The 15,461-nt window shown below is 36.7% G+C and overlaps 1 protein-coding gene and 1 non-coding gene across 4 annotated transcripts in view; one reads left to right on the top strand and one right to left on the bottom strand.

Moving 5' to 3' along the window:
• Positions 1–4,604: 4,604 nt before the first annotated feature.
• Positions 4,605–4,676, bottom strand: trnat-cgu (transfer RNA threonine (anticodon CGU)). Its single transcript has one exon. It is a non-coding gene; the product is annotated as a tRNA-Thr (tRNA).
• A 5,320-nt stretch (positions 4,677–9,996) lies between these two features.
• axin1 (axin 1) overlaps positions 9,997–15,461 on the top strand; it is a 39,841-nt gene continuing 34,376 nt past the window's right edge. The window contains exon 1 of one of the 3 annotated variants that reach the window (XM_035953905.2): positions 9,997–10,171. The gene's annotated coding sequence lies outside the window, so the exon portion shown is untranslated. Of the gene's footprint in view, positions 10,172–10,624; positions 11,078–15,461 lie in introns of those variants that run through there. The other 2 variants (XM_023282535.3, XM_023282534.3) reach the window with 2 other exon arrangements.

The raw sequence follows: 15,461 nt of genomic DNA, 5'->3' as shown, positions 1-15,461 counted from the left end.
AATAAAATTATTTGCGTGCAGCCTGGACCTGCTGCCAATAAACTGCATGTCACAGGCTCTTTTGTTGTCTACCTCCGGCCTTATTTTATCTCCTCGTTGTGTTTTATCCTTGAAACCTATTTATATTTATTCACAGCAGAGGACAGATTAAAGGAAATTAGAGTAATAATAAAGACGGTCAAAAAGAGATATAAACATTTAAAATAACAGGTTATTGAAAAGAGATTAAATACTTTTAATAAATTCTGTTTAAATGAACATAGCTTTAAATGTATTGTACAGATGAAAATTCAAAAAATATTAATATATGTATCTAGAAAGTATCATGATTTTATTATATGTATTTTGTATATATAATTAATTTAGTGGTCTTCTGTAAACTTCTTTTTACAGTAACTCCAGTCATTCTACGTTTATGAGCATAAGTGAGGGTTCGCTGGGGTCTGAGTCATGTAGATTTTGCCGTCTGGCCAAGTTCACGAGACCAAAAGGCCTTGAACAGACCTTGATTATACTCCATTGCAAATGCTCACATGGACAGCTGTGGAAACATTGTTGATATTATGCTACTTTATGGTCTGCCTGGAGTCCACTTGGACAAAGTGTTCCATAAATGCTCAGTAGATCACTGTGTAATATACAAAGGACACACATATTGTAGTAGTTATTATAACTTGTAACAAAAACAGTCACAAAGCTGGCTCCACATGTGGCTGGTTAACTCCCTGCTCTATTTCTCACCAAGTATCAGTTGTCCTGTTTTTTGTGACAGTAATGCTGCACAAGATTCCATAAAGTAAACTTTCGGTTAATCTGTAATGACATGTATTTCTTTGCATTGACCACAAGGGGGCATCTTTTGACTAGGATACACTGCCGTTTAAAAGTTTGGGGTCACTTAAAAATGTCCTTATTTTTGAAAGAAAAGCATATTTTTTCAATGTAGATATCATTAAATGAATCAGAAATACAATCTAGACATTGTTGATGTGGTAAATGACTATTCTAGCTGGAAACGGTTGATTTTTAATGGAATATCTACATAGGGATACAGAGGAACATTTCCAGTAACCATCACTCCTGTGTTCTAATGCTACATTGTGTTAGCTAATGGTTTTGAAAGGCTAATTGATGATTAGAAAACTCATGTGCAATTATGTTAACACATGAATAAAAGTGTGAGTTTCCAAGGAAATTGTCTGGGTGACTCCACACTTTTGAACAGGAGTGTATGTATTTGCATATATGAAGCAAAACTTTGTGGAAAAGAGGTGTTATACCTTCTTCCTTCCCGGAGCTCTTTGTACTTATACAAATGTTAGCAAAACTTCTCCTCCCATTTTTTTTTTGTTGTTTTTATTTTAAATGTGGAATTTGCCTCCAGTATGCTGAAAAATGGGAATTTTTGCAGTAGATTTCAGAGAGACAATAGTGATGTAGTAATATAGTAACGATACCAACATAACCAACATAAAACAGTTTTCAAAAGGCTCTGCGCTGTGGTTTCAGGACATTTTTCAGTGGATTTGAGTTGGGTGCTCCTTCTTCTTTTGTCAGTGAGAAAGAATGTCAAGTGTAACCTTGGCTGAAAGAGACTCTTCTTCACCAAAATGGACACCATCCGATGTAGCACTGGCACAGGTTTTCATGAGATGTGGCTTGCTTGATGAGGAGCTCTACTTGTGTTGGTACATCCATATATATATATATATATATATATATATATATATATATATATATATATATATATATATATATATATATATATATATATATATATATATATATATATATATATATATATATATATATATATATATATACACACATATATATACATATATATACATATATATACATACATATATACATATATATACATATATATACATATATATACATATATATACATATATATATATATATATATATATATATATATATATATATATATATATATATATATATATATATATATATATATATATATATATATATATATATATATATATATATATATATATTACCTGAAAATATAAACACCAAATACAGCTGTGTGGAAAAGAGGCGTTATACTTTCAAGGGTCACTGAGTACACGATGGTTCACCAGAGCCTGTGTGTTGTAAACTTCAGCATCCGAAGAAACCTCATAACTCTATTTAATCTTTACTAACAGCTTGAAGAAAACAGTGATCATATCATTATACAAATTTAGACTCTTTGTGAATATCTAGAGCAATAAATAGGCTATAAAGCCATCAAAAACTGACCATTGTGTCCGCAGCGGTCTGTGTGAACGTCCACAAGGGAGTATAATCAAGGCTTAAACATTGTCTATCATTAGCTGAGCATTCCAACCACAAGCTGAATTTACAGTTTTCTATTTTATTTCATTTCAATTGGGGCTCCATGTTTCCTGCATTGTGTTTTATAATTGGTTAGATAGCTCTTATTCTGCCTTTTTTTTTCACCAGCATGGAACACTTTGTCACTCAATGAGTCTCAAGCCTGCAGCACACAGTCTTTTCACCTGTGGCGCTAAATTGTGGGGTGAAAAGCAGTAAACGTCTGATTGGTAAAACCTAAGGAATTCAGTCACTTAGTCTGCTGCTATATCTGGGATTTGAGAAGTGGTTGTGAAAGTCAAAACTATCTGGAAGGGGCCTGATAATTGCTTTGCTAAATGCTATGTGACACTCATTTTTACTGAAGCGAGACTGTCATTATGTAGCCATATGCATTTACAGTATACATCATCTGGGGTGACATATTGTACATTTATTTTTAGCTCATCTACCAAAGGTTCAATGGAAATAAACACTGTTTGAGAGAGGAGGGAAAAACAATAAATAAGTTATACTTTTGTATATTACATTCATGAATTACAGAACCTCCTCTTTTAAAAAAAAAAAATCAATGTTATTGTTTATACAATAGTCAACAAAGGTTACCATGGAAACAAGCTGCTGGCGTCACAGCCGCAATAGCCTTGAGTATATGTTGCATATAAGGCATTCTTTACTGATCAGGTGAAAAGTAATCCAATCATAAAAAGCACAAAATTGTGCATGTTGCTCATAGTGTCATAAAGTTCTGGTTTATTTTCTACGATCATGAAGAATAACTGAGAACTAGTGATTTTACCATCTGGATCTTATTTTCAATGACTAGTGTACACTGATTTATGTACTAAATGCAGCATTTCATCCCACAGTGAGTGCAGCTGGAGTTTGGACATCAATCATCGGTGATGTGTTGTGGACGCTGTTGGCAAAGCTTTTTGAAAACCTCTGCAGCCATTTCCAGTTGTTTCTCTCCTATCATCAGGCATCATTTTACAAAGGGTCACTTGAACAGATGGAAAATGACGATACTACAACATGAACCAGATATGAATCATTGATGCTGCAACGTGGAGCGTTACCCAGGAAACTGCACTCGTCTGCTGGATCTGTGTCAGCGGCATGATTATAGTGAAACTGCCACAGTGTGAAATGAAATCTGATTTTGATGGGAAACTTTATGGGATTTTGTGGAAAAGAGCACTAAAACATTGGTTGAGATTCTGAAAAATCAACTCACACAATACTGATTGTGGATGGGGCAAATATGAGAACAAATGGAGTGTGTTGTTTTTGTTTCGATCTAGGTTTCTGCAGAAACAACAGTAAGTTTTAAGTACATGGCGAGGCTTTAATGTGATCCAGGCCCATATTGCCCATCTGATCTGCATCTACATATGTTCATTGGATACTGATGTCCAGTTGATGCCTCTTTGTATTTACACTTGATATTATAAATCAGTTCTTGTTATCTTGATTGTTTCAGTAATTTTCTCCAATCTCAACACAAATTATGACAGCGGGGCTGATCAACTCGACAACAAACGTGGTGCATCGCAGGTCAAGCAAAGCCCTGTTGTCTAGGACACATTGTTCCACCTGGCTGAGATACGATTATGAATGCGGTGAGTCATTTGCATTCCAATCCTGCTTTGTTCTGCATGTGTTTGTATGTGTTTTCCCTAAACTACTGAGATACAGGTGACATGTTTACAGCAGATGGAAATAGTATACACTTGTAGGATACAGTAGAGATTTACTGGTTAGCATTTGTAATACATTTTGTTCTTTTCTTGTTATTGTTTCAATAAAATCCCCCTTGAATCAGTCTCTTTTTTTAAGTGAAGCTTTTGTGATTAATTCTGCCGTATTTTACATACTTGTATTTAATGCTCACCAGCAGGCTTGTGTAATTTAGATAACTAAGTTTAATCGCTTAAACTGAAGAAAGCCACTTCTGCATTAAACATATTGGATACCAGACTGTCAGACTTTTAAAATTAGAACTTTTGTGAAGGTACAAGGCAGTAAATAGGCTTAGCAAGCTCAGTAGAAACTATTTTCATTTTATTTGTTACACTGGCACTAACACAAGGGTGCTTGTAATGTATTTTTGCATGTTGACTAATAGAGTGCTTTATTGTTCACTAAGAAAACAAATTGGGCTTGTTAACAACAAAACGAGGTGTAAATTTGACAGACAATATTATATGCTGCTCAGAAAAGTAGCATATATACTTTTTACGTGGCTGGGGTCAAAAAGGCACGGACGGGGTTCGAACCCGCGATCTTCGGTTTACGAGACCGACGCCTTACCACTTGGCCACCGCGCCTGCGCTAAAATGACCGCCAGGATATTTTTAAGTACAACCTCGATAGTCATTGTTGTTGGTATTTATATATTATAATCACAATAGTGCAGTCACTGACTATTTTATACTCTCCCGATGTTCAGTTTAGGGTCTCCAGGAAACACTGGAACCATTACAAGCTGCAGGTTGGGCGAAAATAATGGATGTAGCACTGTGATTCGGCCACAAGAGGAGGCTGTAATCTACCATGTGAGAACAACACGTGTCTGCAGGCTTTTGCAGCATTCGCCTGGCAGAGGTCTCTGTTCTCCCTCTGCAACTAAGGTGAGACCTTACTTGTGTGTTTCTTACCCTGTTTTGGATCAAACGCTTGTAGAAACGTTTCTACAATCGACATTCCTGCAAAAATAGTGAATGTGCATAAACAATCTGTTCAAACAAAGCTGTGGCAGTATGCAGAGAAGCGCCATTGTTACTTGGTGTTTCTCTCTCTGCTGCGTCTTTAACAATGTGCCCATTTGCAGACAAAAAAAGAGACGCTCGGCCAATTTCACTGCAGCCAACTACACATATTATGAAAATAAAAATGTGTAAATTGGAATTTTTTGCTAAAATTCCCATTATGGAAGCAGTGCCTAGTGGCAATTTATCCATTCGATTTCAATTTGCCTTCTCTACATGGCCAACAGTGAAGAAAAAGGTCAGAAGGTTAGTAATGACTTTAGGGCTTAGCAGCTGAATTGCATTTTGTCATACTTCAATTAAATGATGAATACAGCCACAAGACAGGTGTAGACTTCTGTACATTAAAGTCTGCAGACCATTCCCACACCGATACTGGCAAATTCTTGGCCCAATGAGGTCAGGGGGTCAGTAAATATCACAAGAAATCATTTACTAGAGTATCCAAATTAAATGTAAAGGCAATCAATACGCTACAAGCAACATATACATTTTTTCTGAATCAATATTGAACTGCCAGGGATGTGCTCACATAACTAATAACCACAGGAGCCAGTAGGCTGCTTGTAATTCTTTTCTAAGCAATACAATATGCATGAAGCCAGACTGCTGTCTTTCTCTGCAAAACATCAAAGATGACTGCTTGCCTGTGCAGCTTTTCTCTTTTTTTTTCAGATCAGATATCCTAGAGGCTGTTTGAAAAATGAATAAGACTCATTTCCATTGGGAATGAGTTAGCAGTGAAAATCACAGATGTGGAGTATTCACCTTGACCTGCTTATAGCACGTTGTCAGAGCACACAGATAAAAAAAATGGGGCTTCTCTTCAAAAAATACCCCACATTGGTAGATTGAATTCAGAGTACCTTGAAATGTGACACGGTTTCTTTTAAAATCTTTGCTTTAGTACACCAAAGCAGGCAGAACCTCACCTAAAATGCTGTTAGAATATATAAACATTGATCAGATCAGTTTATTACTTTGTTTTTTGCCGACATGAGGTTCATGATTTCAACTGACTGTTGAGCCACCATCTAGTTCCATCGTGGGAATTCTTATTTGTTTTTCTATTATTAAGAATTTATGCTTTTCATGCTGTTAAGGTGGAGGTTTATTGAAAAAAAAATATAGCTGTCTTACAGGCAGGTTTTGATGATAAAACCGGATAAGCATCCTTGAGTGACTCTCAGGGATTTTAAATTGCTGGAGGGCCTTTTAGTATATTTTATAATGTTAGATGGAATTGTTTTTTTTTTGGTCTTTTTTGCCCCTCTGCTTGTTTATCGTAAACCCCCTCCAACATCATAACCTGAGAAATGCAATATGTTCCAGTCAGAGATCACATGGGTCTGGGGCATTGTTGTTCATTTGGGGAACACCAAGCAGCTAGCTCCCTGAGAGAATAAGAAGTATTACTGTAGCAGTCTGTTTAATTATTTATTGGTCTGTTGCTGTAAAAACCCTCTTATTTTGCTGTGCTGCCTGTGAAAGAATGAATACTCTTGTGCCCTGAAACTGTGAGAATATTTATTTTTGGTGGAATAGTCACATATTTTTTTTCTCTTCTGTACAGCATTTGCATTTCTTTATTTATTTTTTGCTAACAAGAGTGAGACTCAGCTGCATTTGCTTTGTCTGAATTCTGATACATGACAGCAACTGAACAGGAAAATTGTATTCTTTTCCAATCTTCTGGCACTTTATACTGTTTTTCTGTCAGCATGCTGCCACAGTCATGTTAGGGAGGCTTGATAAAATTAATGCATTTTGAAAGGAGAATTCCTTGTCATGTCATTGCCATTATCGTTATCTGTAGTCAATGCTGTGCAAAATGACCAGAACAAAATTTATTCTAGCAGATTTATTCTAGCAGAATGCATGAAATAAACAACATGAACATGAGCGAGTGTTTTGGACAAACAACACAGAAAAACAACCTAAAGAAATTTTTAAAAAAGCTAGACTAATTCTATCCTTTTAAATATTAGCCTACAAACACAAGCTAGTCAGAAAGGAATGGAGCTTTGGTGTAATGGAGTTTAATGCCTATATGTGTAGGAGACCTAATAAACCAGAGACAAGGCTGTAAGAAGACTTTGGTTTTTGGAGAAGAACACTTACTGTGCACAAGAACTACTTTTACACTTGTCATGTTGGGAAAGTTGCCCTGAAATACCTTTAATCTGTGGACAAGAGAGTTTTCATCACTGTTTTTGTGTTTCTTGTGGAAGTGAAATACAAGACAGGATGTTATATCTACATCTGTACTCTATCCTGTGTGCCTCTTGAAGTAGTTTGAATCCCTTTCTCTTACAGTTGGGATATTTCCGACTGTTTGAGCGCATCATCGATGACAGCAGTAGTCTTGGTTGTTTGATTTTCTCATTGGTTCATTTTAGCCATAAAGATGTTGGGAGATGCTGTGAACTTATCTTCAGATCATAACTCTATTTTCTATGTTGCAAGAAAACACGCCTTCAGAAAATCCTGCAAGCTAAACTGGGCTAAATAAACACTTTTCGGACTGATTAAATTCCAATCCTAGTTTTCCACATCTTCATCGGTCCACATTACGTTAGTTTCGTCATCGTGTGTTCTTTATCTACAAACAATATTCGATGTTAACTATGTCATGGGTCATTCCAGAATTGGAGGACATTCTACTTGCCAACCCATCAAATTTCAAATAATCCATGTACAAAATACTAAAACATGCAGTTGTTGTGTAAATTTACTTGTCCTGAGACCAAATCTACAAAAACTAGGAGAAAAGAATATTTGAAAATATTTTTTTAAATATTAAATAAGTCTGGAGTTCCGAGTAAATGCCATTTTTCTCTTGTCCCACCTCCATGATGACGAAACTGAATCTCAAATAAAACAGTTGAAATAAAATTTAAACCTTTTTTTGTAATATTTTTGCATTAATGTCTCTTGTAATTGTGGGAGCATTTTTTAATGAACACAATATTTTAAATAATAACTATTATGCATGGAACGTGTGTCCCACAACAACCCTGTTAGTTGGCATAACCTTTTTAGCTAGAAGAAGAAGAAAACAGTGACTCATCATCAAACAGTTTTTCCAGAAGAATGGATAGAGCAAAGCTATGTCCTCTCTTTTATTTTTCATATTTTCATAACATTGTCAGCCTTGATGGAATGTCTCACTCTACCTCATACAACACTGTTATGCATATTATCAGGATAAGACAAATTCTTTTTACTTTTTCCCATCAGTACGTTCGTCCTCTTGGTCAGCAGTAACAGCTAGTTAAAAATCGGGTTTCTTCCCCTGAGAAAAAGCTGAAATTAGCATGGATAAGCAACCCTGTTACTGTGATTAGAGTAGGTTTAGCAAACAACACATAAAACATGGAATAAAACTTGTACCACTGACGTGTAAGCTGAGCCAATCAAGCCTTTTATAGTTTATTGCCTATTATTGATCAATATGGAGCAGAAAATTGTAAAAGACAAGGTTTACTTTTTTTTTTTTAATTTGAAGCCCAAATGTCCTCCAATTCTGGAATGACCCATATAATGTTAATATCCTTATATTTGTATTTATATTTATTATTGAACATGTAATTGTCTAGACTTTGAACATAAGCCAACCCGCACTTTTAAACACCTGATCTTGGTCAGGCTGATACAATATTTATGGCTATAGTTGGGATTGTTGCAGGGTGACACAATCGGCCCAACTTTCTTGAAGCAAATAGAGAGAGTTTGGTCACCAGTATCAACAGATCTGGACCTAAAATACTCCCAAATGGGGAGTCCTGTATCATCGCTATAGATGTACCACTTGCGGCTGCCATCTTCGTCTGCTCGGCTGCCAACCTGTTAAATAGCAAATAGTCTCTTTTTATTTAGTTTTTGATACAGATTGAATGAGTCAGATGTTAATTAGTGAGCTTTATATGCAGGCTTATATGTTACTTTTTAGAGATAATTAATAATTGTTCCTTCTGTTAATAACTATTCCTTTAGCTATATTTATAAGGTGAAAAGACATTCTGATTTGTGCAATACTACATGAATCAAATGCTGCAGTTAGCTTGGCACTGACAGTTATACAGTATTACATTTCCACTAAACGTGGTAAATTCAGTTTCCTCATGTGGCACAGAGCTTATGATGTTTATCAAAATTTAAGGTTATGAATGAAAAACTTTAATCACATACTTGAGTGTTATATAATCCTACGTTTTTGTGGTGTCCCAGTTCTATAAGATCATTCTAGTACTGAAACATCTCTCGCAACTTAGTAGCTGGTTTATTTGGCCATAATATAACTTCTGACGACAGTTTTAGTTGCAAGAATGTGATAAGTTGAGATCTGGAAGTAAAATTGCGTTTAAATGTGTCACAATCCAGGCAAATGCGAGTGGCAGCCAACACCGCGGGGCTTTGCTGGCGCAGTTTGAGGAGAAAATTGGTCATTGTGAGGAGGGTCTGCTGGGTCTGACCCTGGTCACAACAAGACACGCCAGTGTGAAATCCAGTTGAAAGGTAAGCAGAGCATAACAAAAGCAATATCATCTCTCCCCTTCTCTCCAAATTTTCCTTTCACCCATCTCTCTCTCTTTCTTTTCTTTGCATTCATCTGATCAGTAACTGTTTGCACGACATCATACAGAAGGTAGATGTAAGTTTTAATAACAAACATCATGATGCAGGTGATTGAAAAGCTGAAATGTGGAATTTCTATGATTTGATTTTGCACAATGCAGCTTAATTTCTCTTATTTTGTTTTTGGTTCTTCAATTTGTGCAGAGCAATTAGGTGCTCATGCCTGTTGGGTCTGTTACCATAGCTACAATATGATTATGCAGACAATCATCTGGTCCTTGTTTCCTCCAATGGGGTTGCATGGCTAAAGCTGTAATGTAAAGTAAAGATGCTCATCTTTCAACAACACACTGCAAAGAATCAGAAACAGGTTCACGAGCAACAAAAAGTCTTGCGGAGTGGCAGACGGGGGACTGCGCCCAGTCATGGCGGACCACAGAAACAAGATCCGACGAGCCACACAACAGGAGGGGAAGGTGAGAGCATCGACCATCTTGAAATTCAGGTCATTTTATTGTTCATTGAAAGAGTTTGGCGGAACAAAACAGTGACAGTAAACAAGGTGTGCCTTTGCATTCAAGCTTTGAAAGCTAAAAAAAAAAAAAAAAAAAGGACCAAGAGGAAGAAAAAGGACATGTCACTTTAAATGAAATGGAGTCTGCTTATACTTATAAATGTAGTTCGAGGGTGCTCAGGTCGAATTCAGTTTTTGTTAGTGAGATCAAAGAATTCCAGCTTAGCTTTGCTGAAAAGGAAGATGTTCTTTTTACTTTATATATGATAGAACCGCTGGGGAGAAAATAATACATTTTTTGGTTTAAATGATCAGAATCAACCATAAATGAATTCACAAAGTAGTTCTACAGATGTGGCCTCAATCAAAGAGATCCCATCAGTCTGAACATCTAAGGAAAAGATGCGTTCAGGGACAATCATGGAGGAGCTTTGAGGCCAGGCTTGTTGAAATCAAAGGCCTGAGAGATGATTTTTTTAATTTTTTTTCCGGGCTCTCCATATAATTCTGAGAAAAATAAATGTGGTCAGTTAATCTGCAGCTTGGAAAAGGACAACAGCCAATGCAGCATGTTCAAGCTGCCCCCCTACTGGGCGGCCCATGAGCCTGTCGATATGGTGGTTTGATGTTGGATGGAAAATAAGAACCCCCCACAACAAACAGAGGGCTGGAACAGAGAGACTGGAACAGAGAAAGAGAGGCTAGAAAGGGAAGAACCGTCGACAGATGGACTCTGTTGTGATTAAAGATGGCGGCAGTCTTTACTGCAGACTACGAAGGACTATTCTCGATCCCTAGAAAAGCGGTGGGAGTAGTCTGTGATCCAGCACAACAAATCCAAGAAGCACACAGTAAGGTAAATCAGCAGGTATGATGTCTGCTTTTCAATCTGCGAGGATGAAAACTGCTGCTACCAGTAACTTTCCATTCTATTGTGCGTCGCTGTTATGTCTCCCACCGTTTTTCATGTCATACTGTTTTGTTGTGTCCTCCCTCTCATCAAAAGCAAAGCACATCATTTGATCTGACCGGTAAATGTGCATCCCATGACCAGACTACTGAAGACCACGATAGACTGAACACTTAAATTAATTTGAATTTCTCCAAGCCGACAGATCTCTGGCTATGTACTTTCGCCATTTGGTACACGGTTCTGCGTGTATGTCTTTGGCATTATATCACCATAGGAAACGTGGGCCTTTTAATAAGATTTTTCCCCTTCTTGTGGGAATACGGTTCTCTACATGCTATGATATTCAGCAAAAATAAACTCAAGTCTGCAAATTGCTCAATCCTCTGTGCCTAATCCACTCCAAGACTTGTTAGTCATGATCTATTCAGCTTGGACAAAGGACATCAGCAGGACTCCAGAATACATTTTCTGACAGTCTTGAGATATTACACTTTGGATCATTTTTCAGAACTTAAAACAAACACTAAAAGCTTTAATATTTGTGACACAACTTATTAGTCTATGAGCCCTATGAATGTTTTCCATTTTTAGTTTTAAGGGCTTGAAAGATGCCTTGTCTCATTTGTTGTTTCTTTTCTGTTCCTCTTAACTTTTTTCGTGAATTCTTTGAAGACGGCCAGTTTGAGAAATTGAAATCTCTATTGTGTGCACTCAAAAATGGGAGCATTCATTTAAATGTCTTAATGGGCTTTTGTTCATCACAGTCTTCTGCAGAGATAAGCCTATTTCAGCCAAAGCCTACAAGAGAGTCTAAATCCACACTGACAGGTGGAACAAAGGACCTCTGAAAGGACTGCATTTGGAGACATGAAGTTGTCCTCTGGTGGCACTTAACTGCAGCCTGATGTTTGAGAATTTGCAAATATTTCAAGACCCCAAGGTAGCTTTAAAATTATCCACAAAATTGAGTGTGTTTAAAAAGCATTGGTTATAATAACTTATTTGCCAAGCTGCAAAATAATGGATTTGAATGAGCATAAATTAGTATCAATAATTAGTGAATTCATGCAGGAATTGACAAAAAAAATGTAAAATCTCATCCCACAGGTTTTTTCTGCAAACTGTATTTCTTTCACACAGAATACTTGTTTTACATAAGGTCTGCTGATTTTAGTAATAGCCACATCTTGTTCAGACCTCCGAGCTGAGCAGAGAAACCTCCTCTATTGTTCTTCTGTGTGCTGAGCAGCCAGTTGCTAAAGGGCTTCTTGTTTGTAGTTACTGAAGAAGGGAAGAGTATTTTTCATTCGCCTTCCACACCCGGCTGCCTCGAACTATCCAAGGGATTCACACTGAAAGCCTTCCGGTTACTTGACTTTTTGATCTCGGGCTACTGGAGCCTTTCATCGCTGCTGTTCACTGTACTGTTTGCTGGTTGTGCTGCTAGTTTTTGAATAGCGTGCCAAAGGAAGTCAAAATGCAGAATCGTTTGATACTGTGATTTGGGCGAGCTTTTGAAAAACATCATGAAATGTTGAGTTCTGGTTTATTATGCAGTTAGTGGCGCAAACAGAGCTTTATTTTGAGTGGATTTTAGAGAATTATCCTGTATCTTTATCCTTAAAAGATACAGAAAAAATGCATCTTAGCTCTATATGACTGGCCAGGCATGAAGAATTGCTGTTCTTGGTTTCACGTGTCTAGAATGATAATGCTTATGTTGGTGTTTGGTAGCATACTTTGTGTGTGTATACATGTTTTAGACTGCATTTTGGAGCTCCCAGGAAGACTAGTAAAAAGTGAGGTGGATGGGAAAGGGGGAGCAAATAGATAAATTGATGCACTTTCAAAAATGATAATCAATTAGCCATTTGTTACGCTTTTACTTTAAAAAAATATATACAGTTGTTTGCAAAAAGGCAAACTGTATGTGAAAAACTGATTGTAACCCAATTAGCAAACACACATAGAAAAGGAAATGTTACTTTTTATTTAATCAACTCACAAATAAAACAGTAATTAAGATGTGTGCATTTTTACAGCTATATGCAGCTACAAATCTTTCTGTTTTTAGTCCATTTTCACTCTGTCTGTCTTACTGATCACTTTAACTTGTGAGTTCAATTGCCCCGTACAAATTTAAGATATCCCCACAGATTTTCAGTGACGTTCAAATCAGGTGACCCTAAGGGCCATTTCCAAATGCTTCAGCATGTGTGTGTGTGTGTTTTTTTGAAGTAATTCATGTTCAAGTTGTTGTCCTTTTGCAAAAGCCAGCCCCTTTTTAGTTTCATTTTCTTGATTTACTGCATGACATTTGCATCTGGAATTTGATGATATCTCATTCTTCATTCTTTCCTCTTGTTGTGAGTTCATTTCCACTCCCATGCCTGCCAGTCTTTTCAGCAAGTGCTGCTCTGTTTCTCTCCAAACACACATTTGGTGATTGCAACCAAAACATTCAATCTGAACTTCATGTGTCTTGATTTGAGACGAGAAAACTTTTCATGCTCTATTTTATGAGGCAGATAGAAAGAACAATCATATCCCAAAGATTCAAACCGACTCCCGCAGACTGTCTGACCCACAGAAATACATTTATTTTCAGTGATTTGGGGCTAGACTTTAATTAGGTTAATGATTGCGATCCTACTGCAAATCAACCGCTGCGGACCTATTGGGACGTATCCGTCCGAAATGGTACAAGGAACAATTGATTAAATTGTGCAGGTGTGTCCAAGTCCCATCAATTCTCACCGCCTGGTACATATTTAAGTCACGTGATTTGGTATCCGTACATGACGTACGCATGCATAACAGATAGATAGATAGATAGATAGATAGATAGATAGATAGATATATAGATAGATAGATAGATATATATATATATAGATAGATAGATAGATAGATAGATAGATAGATAGATAGATAGATAGATAGATAGATAGATAGATAGATAGATAGATAGATAGATAGATAGATAGATAGATACTTTATTAATTCAACACCCGCCTGTCCTCAGCGCAAGGTCATTTGGTTTATGGATACATCTATATTAAGTGGCCACATTCTATAGTGCCATGATTTCTGCCACAAATTTTTTCAAAATTTCAGCCGTCGAAAATGATACAATGACTGATCAGCCTTGGCGGAGTACTGCACTCTCTGAGTGATTTTCTTGTTTTCTTTGTCATCATGGTAGAACAGGAGTGCAAAAAGCCTGTCATATTCAGTATCAGAATCAGAATGCCTTTAATTTGAGCACTGCTCCAGTAAGTGCTTCATTCAACACATCCGTACCATAAAACACACATAAAACCACAATAAAGACATGTCACACAATCAATCGCACATAATAATAAATTAAGGTACTGTGCATTCATATAATCATAATAGTTTAAAACCATTTGATATTGACATTGCTTTGGGATAAAAGCTGTTCCTGAATCTGGTAGTACTTTTTTTCAGACACCTATAATGCTCTCCTGAGGGCATTAGATCAAACAGTGAGTGGCAAGTATCCACACAAAGAGAAATGTGTCAGTAAAGTCCAGTTTTGATATAAAACAAAGAGTCAGGGGTTCAGTAGATGTCAGTAAGGCCACATAAAACAATGGAGAGAGATCAAATATTGCATATGAGTGGATTTGGAGTTCAAATTCTGATGCATATTCATATTTTTCTGGCAGGTTCAGTTGTGAACAAAAGTTTTCATATGTACATTTGTATGTGTGTATTTCCCATATTTCCAGAAGACATATAATATATTAATGAAAGAACCAAACGGTGACAAAGATGCATGTGTTTTAAAGAATCCATCAAAAAAATATAAAGTTATTGGAGTCACTGGAAGCAGAAGACTGCCATGCTATTTAAGTCACTACAGGCATATGTAAACTTTTGTTCACATCTGTACATCATTAGTAAGAAGGCTGTGTGTGAGAAGCGTACGAGGCTGATTTTGGATGGTTTTCCCAACTCTACTTAATCATTTTCAATCAATCAGCTGGTCATCCAGGATCGGTCATCCACATCTGTTTTGAGGTTGTGTTTATAATTTTTCTTTTTTATTAACTGAGGAAGTGTACATGCTGGTGAGGGACTCTTCTAAAAACTCTTTGCACTGCATTTTCTTTTTGCCAGTTTTTATGTTTAACAGAGTTTGCAGGAAAGCTGGAGAATGTACCATGTAAAGCTAGACTTGATATTTGATTTGCATGTCAGGTGTCTGTTTGACCTACGCCCACACTTTCTTCCTTGGCAGCTTTTAAAACTAAAACCAGGGTCAGAGGTTGTTGCTCTGCAGCACTTTTAACACTGGTGACCGTGGAATCAGCTC

Source organism: Amphiprion ocellaris, chromosome 19 (assembly GCF_022539595.1).
Source record: "Amphiprion ocellaris isolate individual 3 ecotype Okinawa chromosome 19, ASM2253959v1, whole genome shotgun sequence".
NCBI classification, from domain to species: Eukaryota; Metazoa; Chordata; class Actinopteri; family Pomacentridae; genus Amphiprion; species Amphiprion ocellaris.
Note: the sequence above shows the minus strand (reverse complement) of the source record. Positions and strands in the feature narration are given on the sequence as shown.